Consider the following 13270-nt stretch of genomic DNA (forward strand, 5'->3'; position numbering starts at 1 on the left):
GCTGCAGGGGTGCTGCCACTTGACCAACCCACGGCTTCCTCTCTGCCCTCCTCTCCCCTCCCGCCTCCTGCAGACTTCATTGCTAGGAAGTGACAGTCCTGGTGTGCAACACACACCCTGGTACCCAATGGGTCAATTATGAGAAAGCCCACCACACACATCTCCTACAAAGTCATGTTGCTCTCAGATTCTTTAACTCATTAACCTATCGGGGAACGGCACGTGTCCTGATTTCCTGGCACCCAGAGGTTTCAGAGCCTGTCTGAGAAAGTAAGCTCAGCAGCTCAGCTCTTGGGTGTGACATGTTTTCCAACCAACTCCCGTTTCTTTTCACCCAGGAACAGCAGAGGATCAACATCCCCGCTGACCAGCCTCAGCGCCCCGGTGTGTTGTTTGAGGCAGCTGCTTTGAGAATCACAGCCCTGGGAGTCAACCTCAATCTTCAGAGCCCTCGTGGAGTCCACTCCCTTCCTTGCCAACTCGGAACACAGCACGGAGCGGCCTCAGTAGACAGGGCCCCCAGCCCAAGCAGAGGGGGAGGCGAACAGACATGAGTGACACGGAGGGAGTAGCAGAACCCAGCAAGAAGACTCCGTGCATAACCCCCTTATCTATGCATGTGTTTTGTTTTGGCTATTACGTATCAATCATGGGAGACAAGGGTCATTATTCTGGACCAACACTCCTTATCAGAGTGCGGCCCCCAATAGCAGATTACACGGATTTTTATTGTATTCTGTCCACTAGGGTTCACAATTTCGAACCGGGCCCCTGGTATGCAGTGAACAATAAAAAGAAAACCAGAATATGGTTGTAAGATAACAGTTAACAATAACAAACCCAATAACAGATCCAACATATGGCTGTAAGATAACAGTGAAGGACACATTTCTGTCAACCTAGTTCCTGGGAATTTGGGCCCACATAGTTTCACAAGATACACCCTTAGCCGTTAGCAAGCAAAGCTACTATGTACAGAAGCAAGAGATCTGCAATTAGCTTTTAGCCACACTCACTCCATTGTGATTCTGATTCTACAGACAAGGGTCATTATTCTTGCGAGTCTATGTTTTGTATAAGAGAGTTGTTAGCAAAAAGCCAAGCAGCGACTCTCCCCATATAGACAGCAGGCCACAAAGCAAGCACTCCCAGGGCAGAAAGGAGAAGGCCAGTTTAGACCTTGACTATACAGTTCATTGAGGGAGGAGCACCGATTCACACCTCTTGCCTCCCCCAGCCCCAAATGCACCTGACCACTGCCTAAGTTGCCAGGACATCCTGACCACAGCCCAGAGGCTTGCCAGGGCATCCGTTAAACCCAGGCCAAAGGAAGAAATCATCCTGCAGAGGCAAGAGTGGCTGGTGGTTTCCCTCACTTCCCCTTCCAACAGCTCACACACTCGCCCACAGCCAGCACTGCCCCTGAAGGCAGGACATGGAGCCCCCAGCCCTCAGCCTCATCTGCTGGCGCCACTGTGCGTGGCCATTTGCGCTGCTTTCTCTTTTTTCCCCAGAGCCCTCAGCACAGCTCTCCGGGGTGGACTCAAGTTTCATCCTCTGCAAACCAGCTGCTCTTCAAGTGCCAGGGGCCTTCTGCAAGCTACAACACCACTTTTGTCCACTCTGAAGATGACAGGAGCATGTTGCTCCCCTGCCTTCTTACATACACACACACTTCCTATACATGATAACTGACATATGCTGACATTACCCAACAATTTCTGCAGAGATACATATAAAGGACCCAGGGGCAAACAGGGAGAGGGACTGGGGGTGAAGGGATACTACCGGACAAGCGCCAGAACATTCTGTGGGCAATCTTATCTGGGCCACGACCACATCTTCCCGCAGCCTGTCCCTCAGATCTACTTGGGCACGAAGCCTCCTCTTCATGAGCTGCGTGCCTGCCTTTGGCTCCATTCCCACCCCGGCAGCACCCTCGCAGGCTCTGTCCTGACAGCTCCTAGCTCTTCCCTTATTCTCCCCAACACCGATCCACCCAGCATGTAGACCTGACCCATCTACCAAGCAGCCTTGGGCCCCAGCACCACCGTCCAGCCACAGTCTGACATGCAGCCATCATCCTCTGCACTGGACCCAGTGTCCAGCAGCACCAGTGGCCCGGCCAGACTCGCCCAGTCCTCCCACAGTGCTGATCTCCACATGCACCTCACGCTGCTTCACAGGCATTCAGTCCTAGGGTCCCTCGTCCCCGGCTCCAGTGCTCAGCCCCTCGGCTGCTCCTCAGGTGTCAGCATCACGTACACTGTCAGGTCCCTCGTCCGTCCCACAACCATCCAAGTCCCAGGGGCACTGCCTCTCTGGGAGCCCCCCAGGTCCAGGGCCTAGCAAAGGGCCCTGCCCCCAGGAGCTGTTCCATCAACATCGGTGGGCTTCTTTAGCCCCAACCTGTGAGGCTCCATGGTGTCCTGCAGCATCTATAGTCTGGCGGAGATAATGGCTTCAGCTTCCAAATACTCAATGTTGAATACGGGGACTCTAGACAGAAACAAAGCTTTTAAAATGTACCTCCCTGCCCTCAGTCAGCCCGTTTATAATATTACAAAAAGGGAGTGAGGTTAAAGCCCATGAGATTTTCACAGGGCGCTGGGCGCTTCAAGGGGTGAACTGCCCCAGGGCAGCCTCCTCCACCTCCCCTGTCCCAGGCTGCCTGTCCTGACCTTGAGGCTGGCTCTGTGGTCCCCTGGGCCAGATGAGCTGTCACCAGACCTAAGCAAGCTTTCTGAAGGGGAGGACACCTCCACAATGCTTCAGCTCATTGTCAGGGGAGTGGGCCCAAGGCCAAGTTTCCTGCCGCGTTTTGCTGCTAAGGTTTTCACAATCAGAGCTCAGAGTCTGAGCTTTAGATTCATGCAGGGCAGGGCAGAGATGTGCAGCATGCAGGCATGAAGCAGAACGTTGAGAATGACCAAGAACTTGACAAGTGTGAAATGCTTTGGGTTTGAAACTTTCAAAGGCTTCCTGAAGACCTCACTCCCAAATAAAAAAATGAAAGTGCTCAGCCCGTACATCAAGTCTCTTGCTGGCATTTAAGATCCTTCAAAACCCAGCCTGGGCCGGCGCTGTGGCATAGCAGGTTAAGCCGCTGCCTGCAATGCTGGCATCCCATATGAGCACTGGTTCAAGTCCCAGCTGCTCCACTCATGATCTAGCTCCCTGCTAATGTACCTGGGAAAGCAGTGGAGTTTAGCCCAAGTTCTTGGGCACCTACACCTGCATGCGAGACCTGGAAGAAGCTCCTGGGGATTGAACCAGTGGATGGAAGACCTCTCTCTCTCTCTCGCCCTCTCTGTAACTCTGCCTTTCAAATAAAAAATAAATAAATCTTTAAAACAAAAACTCAGCCCCAACTGAAAGCCAGCTTTTCCATACCCTCATGCTGCAGCCACCCTGCCCTCCCATTACCCCAGGCCTTTCTTATTCTGCCCTCCCTTAGAGAAATTTGTTTCTCCCAAAGTACCCCCTCTGAAAAGCCCAAATAAATCAACCCAAACTTTCAGGCCCACCTCCACCTGGAGTCGGCTCCCCCCCAACAGCACCAGAGTCCCACGTGGGCGGATCCACACCTTGCTGGTCCTGGACTGTCCTTCCCTCTACCACGTGCACATGGAACATGACTGGACACTAAAAAGCTCTTAGCAGGCTTTTGTGAGTTACAGAATGAAATACCAAGACGAACTCAAGCTCCATGATGTTTCTATCACATTCGGCTGGAAAATCCCGTTGGCAATTCACCTCTGTGGTCCAATCCACCGAAAAACATCCTCCTTCACTTCACCACTGAGCTCATCTTAGACCCGTACCAGCACCGCACACACATCCCACGCGTGCTCCCCAGACCAGCGGTCATGTCCAGCCCCCACTGAACTCACTGCTACTTCTCAAAGCAACGCAGCCAGCCCAGATCCATACGTTAGGGAGGCAGTGGGCGGTGCACAGACGCACTCCAAATCCATCTTGATGCAATTAATTCCTGGTGTTGCTGCTGCCCTGTAGGTCCTCCATTGTTCTCCATGTACCCAGAGAGCTCTGTTCGAAGCTTCATAGGAAAAATGATTAGGGACGTGCTTCACATTCCACGCCTTCCAGCACGCGCAGGGTTTCAAAGCCCTCGTCAGTGGCTCTCAAGGCTCCAAGTCAAACAATTTCACAAACCAGCTTGCCAGGCAGTGTCGTCCAGACCTGACCTCAACCCTTTACCCTCCCACCTCCCTCCTGCACTATGAATGTGCTGCCTTCCCATCCACCAGACCATCAGCCCAGCCAGGGAACCTGCTCACCACCAGCTAAGCACCAGCAGGCCTGGCAGGGAGCAGGCTGGAAGAAGACCACCCTCCCTGCAGCCACAGGCTTGGAGGCACAGAACAGCCTCTCAGCGCCTCCTAATTCAACCCTGTGGACCCTGAGTCCAAGAGTGACGTTCTCCACAACCACCCCAGGGGAAAGGCAGTAGTCTGAGCTCTCCAGACAAGAGGAAGAGGCATCACAATACGTATAGGGGTGTGGACGTGAAAACCAGGCTGCCTGCACGCAAGTTCCACTAAGCAGCCCATGCCCACGGACAAGGCAAGTGCTCCTCCAGGCCTCATCCTCGATCCACAAACTGCAAACAGCAGCAATGTAGGGACGGTCTGATGAGTTCAGCTGATGGGGTACCTCTTTCTCACCCCCTCCTGGTTTTAGTATCCCTTTCTCCCCTGCGTAGGCAGGAGAGCAAATGGTCCACTCTCAACCCAGAGCTTCTGTCCCAGGGAACTCCACACTCCAAACCCCTTTCCTCTCCACCTCCTCCTCCTCATCCTCGTGCCTCCAACGTGAAATATCGAATATCCACGCGAGCACTCAAGAGCCCTTCCCAGTTTTTTCTCCCAGCAAATGCCCTGGATCCTCGCAAGCTAGCGCATACCCTTGGTGGCCAAGTGAAGACGGTCAGTGCAGGTTTTTATCATTATACATGCTTGGAAACACGTGTGGAGAGTGCTGACGCGGGGCAAAGGAGAGACCCAGGCAAGGAGAGATCCGGCACGGGGCTCCAGCTCCTCAGAATCACTCTTGGCTCTAGCCCGACACGGGCTGGCTCTTCTGCTCTGAGCTCACACTGTCCGCTCAGAGAGCCGGCCTGGGAAGAAGACGAGGCGGGTGGGAAAAGCTCCGGGTGGGAGCGGGGAAGACAGGCGAACCCCGAAGTGTCAGCTGGGCCCTTAGGATGTTCTCACTGCATAGCACAGCTTCCAGCGGAGGGCTGCTCCTCCTACGTAAACACAGGATGACTCGCTGGCGCTTCCGGCGGGGCACTGCTCTCAGCCGTGTTACCAAGTCAACTTCCAATCCAGAGCAGGGCTGGGGCAGCCAGTCCCTCCTCGGAAGCCCGAAAGATAGACATCGACAGAGTCGCAAGACTGATATTTGTTTATGCTTTCCATCCAAAATATTTGGAAAAATATGTTTTGATGTCCCAGAAACACGTCCTGGGAATGCCAAGGCAATAAAAACAGAACCTAAATTTTCTGTGATGGATGGCAAATTTTACCTTACAGACCAACTGGTTATGCAAAATGATCATGACATTCCTATTGCAGCAAAAGGGACAAAGTCACAGAATCATAAACGTGTCACCCTCTCTGGTAGAAGTCATGTTCTATTCCCTGAATCCTCCCAACAACTCCTGGATAGCTCCCAACATCTCTGAAAGGAATTAAACCTAACCCCTGCCCCTTTCATGCCTCAGAACAGCCCACTCTCTTTTTTTTTTTTTTTTTTTTCAAGATTTGTTTATTTATTTGAAAGGAAGAGTTACAGAGAAAGAGAGACAGCAAGAGAGATCTTCCATCCGCTGGTTCACTCCCTAAATGGCTGCAATGGCTGGGGCTATGCCAGGTGGAAACCAGGAGCCAGGAGCTTCTTCCAGGTCTCTCATGTGGGTGCAGGGGCCCAAGCACTTGGGCCATCTTCTACTGCTTTCCCAGGCCATAGCAGAGAGCTGGATAGAAAGTGGAGCAACCAGGACTCGAACCTATACTCATACAGAATCAGCTGGTACTGCAGACCATGGCTTTAACCCACAACACCACAGAGCTGGCCCCCAGCCCACCCTCTTACCAATTAGTGAAAGGAGGACTGACAGGAATAGCAAGTGAGATCCTAGTGGAAAGAACAGGCCATCAAAGAAGGAGGTACCTTTCTCTGAAGGGAGGAGAGAACTTCCACTTTGACTATGACCTTGTCTAAATAAGATCGGAGTTGGCAAACTCAAAAGGCTTCCATAGCCTTGGCAACTCATAACAAGAGCCTAGGGTGATTACTGACGCCATAAACAAAGAGTGTCAATTTGTTAAGTCAACAACAGGAGTCACTGTGCACTTACTCCTCATACAGGATCTCTGTCCTTAATGTGTTGTACAATATGAATTAATGCTATAACTAGTACTCAAACAGTATTTACACTTTGTGTTTCAGTGTGGGTGCAAACTGTTGCACCAAAGCAAAACTTACCTTTTAATGCCATTTCCCACACATCTTAAAGTATCCTCATATTACACAGTGCCAGGCCACCACTATAGCAGGAATTTTAATATGCGCGATAACAAGCAAGCATAGGAACAAATGCCAGTATAAACAAGGTGTTTCCTTCTTGTACTCACAGACCAAGAGACAGCAGTGACGTGAGAGCCTCACCGACAGCCTAGAGGCACCTCCCTTTAATTGCCAGGTTCACAAAGTGGAATGAGTGCTCTCATCACCCTCGAGTACTGTGTGGCACTTACATCTGCGATACCAGGGTCAGGGTGGAAGTGGTGAGGTGTGCACGACTGCTCGCTCGCTTCTGATGAGAAGTTGAGACTTGAAGATGATTGAACCAAGGCCATCTAACGGGACAATGCCGGGGCAGAACTGGAACCTACTGGTTGTACTGGTAGAGTACCAGTAGTCGGGAATTCTTACTTTAACTCCCTGTCACTCCTCAGCCACATCCCCCAATTCTTCCTGAAGAATAAGACACAGAAAGCCGTGTATGTGCTGGAATGTTCTATCAATAAAACCCTCTCCCAGCCTGGCTGAACACATATGGCTATCTACCACTGCCTTAGGGATTTTTATTTAGGCTATCTGCCCCCGAAGGCACTGGCCCAGAAATGCTAGGGCCCAGGAAGAACCAGGAAGAAAAAGACAAAGCACTGAGACTTGGAAGACTAAATGTGGGCAGCAAAGTAGAAGCCAAGAACAGAACGAGGGGCGGGGCCGAGGGAGAGAAGGGAGCTGTGGGGCAGCCTGGGAAGGCACAGCTGAGCCTGCACCAAGGAGAGACAGCCTGCCTGCCACGGTCACGGCTCAAGGAACACACTTTGCTTTGGCTCTGCAACCAACTCTTGGCCAGATACATTTCTTGATAAATACTTCTTTAAAAACTCATATTCTCGACCCTCCACCACAAGAGAGACCCAGGAAGGAGGGGGCACTGGTAGATCAAATTTCCTGCAAAATCCTCTTAGGAGATTAGCACCTTCTTAGCTAGTAATGAGGTTCTGGCCTGGGGACTAAGTTGTATCACAGCCCAGCTCTCCCACGGGGAGGGGGGTGTGCCAGGCTGCATGAACCAGGGTAGGAGCAGGGGCCTCTGATCCGTCTGCAAGCGCAGCCCAAACCACCTCAAACCTGGAGCCCAGAAGAAATGCACACAGCACCCATGCGAATGCCCTGCCCTGCTGGGTCATTTTTGGAGAAGTCAAAAGCCTGGGGCGTAGCGTGGAGATCCAAGACTGCTTCCTGGGTCTCTTCTCCTCATCAGGGCCCACAAGGCCAATCGTGTGCAGCCTGTGGCTAAGGTGCAAGGAAAAGCTCCCCTCCCACCTCCCTCCAGAGAGAATAAAACACTCTGCGAGACACTGTCCAGGGCTAGGACGCCTCAGCAGCTGTGCACGGTAAATATTCCTGGCGCCGGAGCCACCTCCTGCACGCACCCAAGGCCTGCAAGAATCAAGATGCCTGGCTCATACTCCCAGGCAGCTCAGCGCCCAGAGAACCAGGGCTCCTCATCGCCTTTCCAAACCCCCTGGCAAAGCGAGGTTACCTAGCGCCCCTCTTCCACACATGACATATTTTGTCCCAGAGTGTGATTTGCCTCCTGGTTTTCAGAAGAAAGATTCCTAAAATCCCACTGGAGGAGGAGTGCACTTGGACCCCCAACAGCAGTGCCAGGAATGAAAGTGGAGATCTGGGCAGAGGCAGGGCTGCCGTCAGCATCTGCCACCTTCCACACAGGAAGGACCTCTGCCCCCTGCCAGCCCCAGGGCTGTGTGCAAGGGACAGCGCCGTCCCATGACCCGGGTCTGAGTTCCCCCAGGGCAAGGGTCCCTCATCATCAAATCCATCAAGATCCCCATCACCAATCCCCAGCTGTGGCTTCAAGAGGCTCCTCAACCTGGCACCAAAGCCACACGTGGGTCCCAGTCACAGCAAAGCCCCATCACGATGCCCAGACAGAGAGGGTGTTAGCTGCTACCTCACTGCAACTGGAAATCCACCCACCCAGAATCCACCCCCTTCTCCACCCAGCACCCTCCGAGGGCTTTGTCTGATGATCCTGCCCTCTCTGGGGCTCTGTGCCCTGACAAGGGTCAACGGATGCCACGTGTGTTGGCCACACACCGACTGCACTTGGTTTTGAATTTACTGTGTGTTCCACACACCTTCAGCTCATCAGAAGAGACCCGGGGCAGACATTCCACAACACGTGCTCCACGGGCTGTGAAGGACATTTTACATGTTTCAGGGGCTCTCCACAATGCCCCTTGGGTTATTTGCATCCCACAGAGGAGCATCTGTGACAGGTCAAGAGGTAGCCCCTGCACTCCCCTGCACTCTCCCAACTTGCTGCATCGCGTGGCCTCCGGGACCTGGAATCCCAAATCCCAAGTGCTGGGCATGGCTTAGCCAGCGTCTCTGAGTGACTCCCTTGCATCCCCCTAGCCTTTGATTTTATGAAAGGGCAGGGGTAACTCCCAAAGTTCCCTCCAGCTCTAGAGCTCACATCCCGCATGGATCCTAGCAGGGGCTGGGCGCAGGGTGGGAAGGCAAGGGAAAGAGGAGACTGGGGCTTCCTTCCCCTCTCCTGCCTCCTCCCTGCTCAGAAACAAGCCCGGTCATTAGCACCTGCCCTGACTCACCCCAGGGAGCCACTGAGCCTCTGGGCACCTGCCTGCTGATGCAGTCCATGTCACTTCAAGGCCCTTCTTGCAGTAATAACCAGTGGCCGGGGAGGCCCTTGAGGAGAGAAGCCAGCAGCCCACCCCAGGCCCTGGGAGGCAGCTGTCCTGCTGATTCCTGGAGAAGGTGGAAAGGCTGCCTGGCTGGTGACTCGTGGCCGGGATGAGATAATGCAGAATTCCCTGGAGTGCTGCATCCCGGAGGTTAACACGGAGAGCAAACTACTCCAAGCCAAACCAGACCCATCCCCCAGGCAGCTGGCGGGGCCAGGAAACCCCAGAACTGGAATTTTTCAATAGCTGTGTTCTTCCAATTTTTGTTCTTTGTGCTTTTTTTTTTTTTTTTTCAAAATCAAATGGAAAACTTTCCTTAAAGTACTCATTAACCTGCCAGGGCTTAATAACTTGAATATGTCCACCCGAAACTGCAATGTTCACCCGCTACACTGTTCTGTTTGCTGGTTTCCATAACCGGACGGTGAGTTACACAACAGCAGAGCACGAGGCTGCGGACCCATCTCTCCGGGCTCTGGGCCTGCTCTGACTGCCGCAAACATCAGTAGCACATTTAACTTGCCTACCCTACTGAGCTAGATCATATTATCGCTACTTCAGAGCACTTACCTATGTGTGAGTCGCCCATGTGATAAGTGTTTTACGTCTATTAACTCATTTAATCCTCATATCGAGCCCACGAGATGGGCTCTACAGACACCCGCTGTACAGAAGAGGATGCTAAAGCACCACTGCCCAAGGCCACCCAGGCAAAGGGATGAGCCGGCTCTCCGCCAGCCCACCCTGCCGCCCCGGCGAGGTCCCGGCACAGGGCTCGGCATGCACGCCTGCTCAGCAGGCTTTGGTTTTCCCAGCTAATGGCTCAGCGCTGGGCCTCCCAGGTTTCATTCATGGCTCAGACGGGCTTTCTGCTGCCTAGGATGGGATTTCCCACACCAGACCTGTGGTTCCTTCCCTCCGAGTGCTTGCATTTGAATCATGCTTTGCGTTTGTCATAATCGCTGATGGATTGCCTCCCACCCAGATGCACGTCCTGGAGATGCCCCTGCGGGGGAGGTGGGACAAGTGCCGGTAAACCCATTTCACAGACACAGGGCCGCAGAAGGGCCCCAGAGTCACGCTGCAGGTCAGGGAGGAGGCTGATGCCACCACCCAGGCTGCACAACGCCCTGCTCACCCTCCTTTCCACTTAAAGCCAAGAGATTCCCCTGCAGTGCGGCCCTCAGACAAGAATGAATGCATGCATGAATAAAGGGAGTGGGGTGTGTGCAAAAGTAGGAACATGCCTGGAAGCGCTACCGTCATTTTAAATATCTTAAAATACGATTCAGGTTTTAAAATAACACTCAGCCTCACTGGTTCAAAACTCCACCATCGCCTAAGTGCACTCAGGGAAAAGACTCACTAGCGCCAGCTTCGCTTCCGGGGTTCAACATCCCCAAGCCTGCCGCCTCTGCCCGTGAGTTGGCAACCTGTGCCCACGGTGTAGAAACCTCAGCCTTCCCCAGCCTCAGAGCAACCGGATTTCCCTTAGAGCCACTCAGAGGTGGTGACTTTCACTTCATTTTACGGTTTTGATGATGTTACGTGAACAGGGCACCAATTCCAAAAAAAGAACCCCAAGACAATTGTAACATAAAGTCTCTCTCTCTCTCTCTCTCTCTCTCTCTCTTCTCTGGCCTCCAGCGACTGCTTTTCCTGGTGGGGAGAATCCGTGCCTTCACAAGCATATTCGTAGGTTCATTTTCCACTCCAATAGTAATCTGTCCTACATACGCACTGCGTCCTGCAGGTCTTAATGTCAGCACTTAGCTGCCTCCCTTGAAGGCCACACGATAGTCTACCCCAAGGATGCACTGCAGGTTACCTGAGTGTCACTGAACACCTATCCCTGTTGGCCAGCAAACACACGCTGCACAGAGATGGTGGCCGAGGCACAGGCTGCTGGCTTCCACCAACACCTGCGGACCCTCCCCGCATGTCACAGAATTTATAAAGACCACACTTCCCAGGCTCCCTTGAAACTAGGTACGGTCAGATGCCTAAACACTGGCCATGGGGTATAAGCAAACACGTGTGTGGCAATGTTCAGGAACTTTCCATAAGGGTAACCACATGTACTCCCTTCAGTCTCTTCCCCTCCAGCTCATCAGAAAAATTGTGAGACTTTGCAATGGACAAAAATGATGACTGGGGGCCCCTTCCATAGCAGTCTTCTGTGATCTAACTCTGAGTGAAAGAACCCTGTTCATAACACAAGTGTGCACTATCATCAATATGCAAATGATGCCCAATGGCGATGAAGTGCATAATGCAGTGGATATGGACAATTCTGCCTCGAGTTAGAGGTTCACTTCCTCTTTCCTGATGGTGTATGTATGTGGTCCTCCTTAGAACCAGCGGTAACATATTCCTGATTCCCTCACTAACTCATGATGTAAAAAAAAATCTTTCTTGTGTGTTTTGTTTATATTTATTTGACAATCATGATTTCACATTAAAAAAAAATCATTCTTTAACAATTCTTTTCTCCCTCCTGCTGTCTGGAACAGAAATGTCTGGAACAAGATGTAGGCCCCCTCTGGATGGAAGGGGCTGGGCCCTGTGGCCTGGCAGAGCCGTTGGCACCTTGGAAGTCTACCTGGATGTTTATGTGCAAGAAAAACGCACGTCTACCTCCTGCAAGTGGCTATCACCCGGGTTTGCTGTGAGAGTCAAGCAGGACGGAGAATGACTCCCAGCGGAAGTCTTCAATAGGAGAAGATGCAGCTGCAAGTTCTCCTGCACAGGGCTCTCGGCAGGCATCAGTCACCTGTCACGCTGCCTTCTGTCCCCCAGAGCTGTCCTTAAGGCTACCTCCTAGGTGGTCATTAATATCAGAGAGTTAGGAACGGCATTCAGTCACCATTCCTGCAGCAGCATAACAAACCAGAACAAAGTTCTCGATTCTTCAGGCTCTAACACAAACTTACAGATTTTTACCCCACCTGGTCCCCCGGGCTCAGAGCAGCAAACTATAGGGGACTGGATGAATGCTCGCAGCACTTCCAGACCAGGGTGGCCTCCCTGGTCTGGGCCAGTCCAAGGGTCTTCCCTTCAGGGAGCTTCCCGGTCGTCCCACATCCACATCTGTCACAGAGGGCATGCATCGTCAGGTCGCATGGGCACTGGCAGGTGCTGGACTCTGGGCAGGTGCATGTCCTTGCAGTGGGAGAGGGGTAGGATCTATTAAAGAGACCCCCAAATTTTCATGCTTCCCAGGCCAATCCCAGCTGCAGCTAGAGAATGAGCACTTAACTAAGGAACAAGGGGAGCCGGTCCCCTCCAACTCTGCTCCTCATTAGCATTGGGACTAAGCGAGGTACTTGCCCTCGCTTCCTCATCTGAGACTGGACTAGAAGGCTGCAGCTGTAAGACTGTCTGCTTCTTTCTATCTAGGACACGCAGGCTCCACAGCCTCGAGAGTGTCTTCAGTCCAGCAGGCGGGGGGCAGACAACCGTCCCTCCTGCCCTACCCCCAGGCTGAAGGGCTAGGGGGTGGGGAGAGGAGGGCCTCCCATCCGGGCAGCTGCCCAGCCGCTAGCTCCACCGCAGAGGCAGGGGCTGGCAGCCTGGGTGCCTTTGGCCTTCTCCAGCCTGTACACAAACAGGAAGCCAGGGAGGGGTGATAATTGTTTAATCAGCGCTCCAACAGCACCTGTGGAGTTGCCGCTAATGATGTGAAAAGTCAGGCTTCCAGGGAGTCACAGCTTCTGCTGGTTGTCAGGGTGGATGGCATCGGCACCATCCAAGATGACAACAGCCCTATTCCCCTGGCAGTTCTCGACGGTTCTTTCCACCCGCCACATGTCATTTCATCCTCTCGGCATATTCACAGGTGCCTGTCACGGGTGCTCATGACAGCCAAACGCACATGGAATGTGAAGGGGAAACAGCTCACTGAGCCACTGCCGACCAGACACTTACAACCCTGGCTTGGGGTACAGACCAGCTAACTGGCCATGAAAGGGGCGGAGCCAGGGTCAGACCCT

General features: G+C 52.9%; 1 protein-coding gene across 2 annotated transcripts in view; it reads right to left on the bottom strand.

Moving 5' to 3' along the window:
- The window catches only part of PRKCE (protein kinase C epsilon), a 502363-nt gene that overhangs the window by 340133 nt on the left and 148960 nt on the right, over positions 1–13270 (bottom strand).

The sequence above is a fragment of the Oryctolagus cuniculus genome, chromosome 2 (genome assembly GCF_964237555.1).
Source record: "Oryctolagus cuniculus chromosome 2, mOryCun1.1, whole genome shotgun sequence".
Taxonomy (NCBI): domain Eukaryota; kingdom Metazoa; phylum Chordata; class Mammalia; order Lagomorpha; family Leporidae; genus Oryctolagus; species Oryctolagus cuniculus.